This window comes from Carlito syrichta, unplaced genomic scaffold, assembly GCF_000164805.1.
Source record: "Carlito syrichta isolate Samal-C Ts95f unplaced genomic scaffold, Tarsius_syrichta-2.0.1 Scaffold301303, whole genome shotgun sequence".
Taxonomy (NCBI): Eukaryota; Metazoa; Chordata; class Mammalia; order Primates; family Tarsiidae; genus Carlito; species Carlito syrichta.
The window spans coordinates 1,256-6,598 of record NW_007245399.1 but is presented as its reverse complement, the minus strand read 5'-3'; the positions used below and the strand labels follow the sequence as shown (position 1 = coordinate 6,598).

The 5,343-nt window shown below is 49.2% G+C and overlaps 1 pseudogene; it reads left to right on the top strand.

Moving 5' to 3' along the window:
- The first annotated feature begins 971 nt into the window (after window positions 1-971).
- On the top strand, window positions 972-4,578 carry LOC103257050 (annotated as a pseudogene).
- The last annotated feature ends 765 nt before the right edge of the window (window positions 4,579-5,343 follow it).

The window sequence follows — 5,343 nt, the reverse complement described above, 5'->3', positions numbered from 1 at the left end:
GAGAGTTCCCTGGCATTTTAGAGAGAAATTATGACCTCTTTTAAGGGTCCCTAAGCAGAGCCCTCCTCCCAGCTAGGACATACGGGACCACGGAGCCCTGGGCTCACCAAACCCTCAATGGGAGGGAACAAAGTGGCAGAGCTGTGGGAAGTAAATTCCAGGCTGGGCCGAGCCACAGTTTCTCCAACCATACCCCCATCCAAGGAGGTGCTTGGTGGCATGATGTGTACCTGCCCACCACGTTGCTTTCTTGTGCACTAGATGCAAGTTTTGGAGTAAAGGACCAAGGAGAAAGAAGGGAGGTGAGTTAGGGCCATCACGTTCTGCTGGACTCTTCTAGAACTGGTTTTAAGCCCAGAGGCCTGGAGCACAGGTCTAGCTCTTGGCCCTGGGAAGAGAATGGACCACAGTCGCCCCCTCCAGATCTTTTCAGGGCTCCTGGGGCAAGTCCACAGCTTTGCTGGTCCCACTTCCTGAGAACTGCATGGTTTCAGGTGAGGTCACAGGGAAGTTTCCAGGTGGGGCCCAGCCAGACCTCCTCCCACCCAGCTCCTCCATAACTTCATCATCTCAGGACCCCAAGGGAAGTGAGGCAGTAGGGCCACAGAGATGGGCACTATCAGGCTCCTGAGGGTGAGCCCACAGTGTCCACTGCCACATCCCCACTGCCACAAGGCTCTGCAGTAACCCCAGCTTCCAATGAGTGTGTGTGGGGGGGATGGGAGCAGTGATCAATGAAGGGAATCATCCTAAGTGGGTGAGAAGGAGGCAATTTGTGTATCTGAATCCTGAGATTGAGAAGTGTCGTCCTCCAGGTCACACCCCAGGGCTTATCTCACCTGTGTTTACCTGTGGCCCTGAAATATGACACTGTAGTTTGCTAAGAGGATGGTGGTATGGCAGGCCCACTTCTCAGGCAGGCACTCACTGCGGTGGTTGGGTTCCTCTGGGGTATGGAAGAGGGGTTGGAAATGGAATCTGCCTTGGAGTTAGGTGGGTGGGGCTGGGAACAGGAAAAGGCTGCTCTCAGGGACTTTCGAGAGTTGGAGAAGAGGTACCCCCCAATCTGTGTCAAGGCCCTAGAGGAGCCTGAGGTGTGGGGCAGGTGTTCTGAAGTGTGCACGTGGGGTGGCATGAATAGGATGTAAACTTGACTCCTAGCAGAGAAATCAAGCCTGCCTTCAGAGCTGGTAATTAGTAATGACTATTGTGGGCATCATTGTCACTAATTATAGGTGTCTTGGTGTCTGTCCTCAGGCTTGGAAAATGGGAATCTCCCTGATTCTGTGGGACTTCAGGCCCCCAGAGGGAAGCAGAAGGTGGAGATCTGTGGGCAGGCCTGGGCAGTGGTGGTCACTCCTCCACACTACCCCTGGGGGTCTCAAGAGAGAGTAGAGGACCCTCCAGTGGCCTCTGGGCTGTCTATGTCTGGGGAAGTGGTAGGGCTGGGTCAGGAAGGGGTCACAGCAAGAGTGGAGAGAGGCAGCAGAAGCAGGGCAGGACTCCTTGCCCATGCTGGAGGTTGAGGACAAACTGGCCCAGGGTGACCCGGGAGCCAGGGCAGGCCTGGGGGTCCCAGTGGCTTAGCCTGGCTTAGTGGGACTCCTCTTTCTGGCTGCTGTCCCCGCTCCTGTGTACTCTTCAACTTTTCACTCAAGTCTGGAAGTCTTGGTTTTCTCTCTTTCTGGCAGAGCTGAGGTAATTGTATCCAAGTTTTCCAGAGGGAATCCTGTAAAGCCATATCTAGCGAATAAAAATAATCCAAACAATAGGGATCACATGGGTTGAAGAGGTCGCCTCATGGCGATTGTGCAGTTTTGAGCATAAGCAAAAATTAAGTTGAAATCATTTTTGGCATCTGAAGTGGTGTTTGGTTTTACTTTTGTAAGTTGCCAAAGTTTTCATTCATTTGCACTCTTTTCTTCTTGTGCTAAGTAATGGAGGATTAGAGAAAACAGTGTCCAGTGGCTTAACATAAATTGTGTCCTCTTACTCCTCCCTTCCAGTGGGTGTCAGCTGTGGGGGGAAGTGGCTGCACATTTAATTCTCTGCAGGGGCATTGACCTGTCTGCTAGCTCAAATGATCCATTTTCCTAGGTCTGACTGTGAAATCCAGGCTCCAACTTTGGGCTGCTGGGGAGTTGTGTGGGGTCATGTGGGGTCCTGGGGAAGATAGCCCCCTCCTATGTTGCTCCCCACAGGATAACTCACTGCCCTGGTGCCCCCAAGAAACCTCACTCCCCAAAGGAGGTGCAGGAATCAATCCCCACCAACCATGCAGGAGCAGAGAGACAGAGAGAGCCTGATGGGTTTTGTTTTAACTTTTCTTGTAGTTTTGAAGGAAAGCCTACTTCTCTGAGAGAGGCCCTGCCACCTTTCAGATCTCACACTATGGAAAAAGATCAGTCACATTTTGTCCTGGCTGCCAGAATGAGAGATTTACAAGGTGTCCCTTCAGAAAGAATTCCCAGTAGAGTCCACGCTGAAACGTCTTCTTCTCCAGTACAACCAAAATGATTAGAAAAGCGCAAAGTACATTTTGCAGTGATTAGGCAAAAATAAAATCTAGTCACAGAAAACTTTTATCTGTGACCTTCTCCACCAAGCTAAGTAGTCAAAGAAATCTGCTCATTCACAACTTTCTCAGAGTCTGAATTTCCTTTGCTGATCTAGCACACTGACCAGTTTCTACATGGAGGGTGGTCACTTTTTACAGTCATTTTGAATACAGATGTGTGCTATTTGGGAACTCTGCATGTGCAGATAAAATTGTGAATTTCTGTCTGGAGAAATTATGGTAGTAACGAGGTCTAATGAGGTTGTTAGAAAGAAAAAAATGTTATTTACCAAAAAAACTTGATGGGATAATTTGACTTGCTGTGTTTTACAACTGATGATAAGAAGAATGTTGATTGCAAATAAATCACTGCCTCTAAATGCCTTCAAACAGTTTGTGTTTGCTCCCTTCAGATCAAAGTTAAACTTGGGAGATTATGTAAACTGGACTGGGCCCAGGAAACAGCTGTTTCCCTCCTGGCAGTGCACAGCTTCCAGTCTAAGCATTAATATTTTACAGGATAAGCCCAACTTTTGTATTTTTTAAGATGGTGTTTTGTTATTGTTGTCAATCATGGCCAGGATTAAAATTTTAAATTATCTGTCACTACTAAAGACCTTTAAGTGTGGGTGAAACATTATATAGAGGCAAATTTGGGAGATAAGAGGCTTGAGCTTTCCTTTTCAATCATTAGTGGGTTCAGGCTCCAGGAAAACCAGGGTAGTTTATTTTTAGCTACTCCCCTTGGGGTGAAGGGAGGAGACCTGGGCAATGGGCTGTTTGCATTTGGAAAAAATGACTTTATCTGCCTAGGTGAAAGGTTTTATCCTCTAGCTAGTGTGAGATAAACTTGGAGATATGGGTTGTGGAGCAGTAGGTTTTGGAGTGGCTGGTGGTTGGGAGGTGGGCATCCAGGGGACCATGTGGGACTGCGGCTCCTGCATGCCCTTCCAAAGAGGTGTGCTTGCTGTAACTTTTCTAGAATGACAAACAATCGATTTTTGCTGTGGGTGGAAAGGGAGGCTCCTGCCTCTGACCCTCCTTTCGCCCATGAAGTGGATTGAGGGGCCTTCCCGTACCAAAAAACTGAAGGCTCTGTGCCTACAGCAGCAGCTGCTCCAGACCTCTCTGGCCCCGGGTCTCTCTCTTTCTCTCTCACACCTCCCTCTTCCCTCTGGACACTGGCCCTGAGGGTTGCTGCAGGGTTCCAAGTATGAGCTCAAGGACAACCCCAGGGTGACCAGGCCACTTTTGTCATGCACAGGACACCTGCCTATAACCCCTATGGCCAGTTCCAGTATGAGGACCCCCGGGTGGTCCAAGAATGGTACACACAAGAGCACCAGCATACTCAAGGCCTCACTGAACGAACACTGCAAGAACCCCTACTCCACCAAGGGCGAGAAGATCATGCTAGGCATCATTAGCAAGATGACCCTCACGCAGGTCTCCACCTGGTTCCCCAACACACGCTGGCGCCTCAAGAAGGAGAACAAGTTGACGTGGGATGTGAGCAGCAAAGACCAGGAGGACTGTGCCCTTTTTAGCAGTGACACCAATGGCGACCCAGAGAAGGTCGAGGATGACAATGAGATTGATTTGGAGAGCATCAACATCCACACGATGGTGACCAGAGCAACGAAGACAATGAGGACAAGACCGAGCTGTGCGAACATTGCACGCTCAGGACTCAGGCTCGCAGCTGGCGACAGCTGAGGAGCTCAAGCCCCAAGACTAGCCCCTGGACTCCGCCAAGGAGGGCCTGGAGCCCGGCAGCATGCGCCTGCTGAGCCCCAGCTTTGCGGCGGGAGGCCTGCAGGGAGTGTCCCACAGCAAGCCCAAGATCTGGTCTCTGATGGAGACCACCAGGAACCCCTCAGGCACACCCAAGACCTCACCGCCTCTGCCCACTGGCCCTACAGACCCGCACTGGCCCTCTGTGGGCGCTGCACCAGCAACCCGCCTTCCTGCCCAGCCACGAACTGTACACCTGCCACATCGGCTTGTCCTCCAACTTATAATCAATATTTTTTATTATGAACAATATTTTTTCTTGATTTATTGTAGAGACAAGGTCTCACCAAGTTGCCTATGCTGGTCTTGAACCCCTGGGCTCAGGCAATCCTCTCGCCTCGGTCTCCCAAAGTGCTGGAATTACGGGCTTGAGCCACCGTGCCCTGTCTAGCCAGTTGTTTTTACGTCAATTGTGCCTGGATTGCAAATAGGCAAATTAATTAAGTAGAAACTCTAAAAGTATGAGTGGAAAAGTTGTTTCTGTGTAAAGATAAGTTGCATATTTGGAAAGAGTAGCAGGTCAAATGGTAAATGCTTTAATTCTGCTGAGTTAAGTGTGAGTAAAGCAGCCGTGAAAGATAAGACTCCCCTTCCCTGTAACTGGAAATCAGAGATGAGATATCATGAATGCTGCTTGGGTGAGAAAAATGACATGGAATGCCAAGTAAGGGATTCGTGCTCAGAGGGAGTGCCTTGGCTTTATATGAGACATTGACTCTGAATGAAAGTACTGTATGTTGAGATTCCAGTGAAATGTTTAAGGCACACTTATGTCATTTTTAGGATTTCCCCTCTTCCAATAATTCATTTTGTTTCATCAGTCCTAAATGCTTTACTTGAGCGCTTTTATTGCATTTTGTTAGGAATAGTGGTGAAACTTATTTGTTTGGCAAATACAGTCCATATTCTTCCAGGATGTTTGGTTGAGGTTCTTTACCAAGTTGGGCTCTCTTCCCGATCTTGACAGCTCATTGGAACCACCTGGCAAGCTC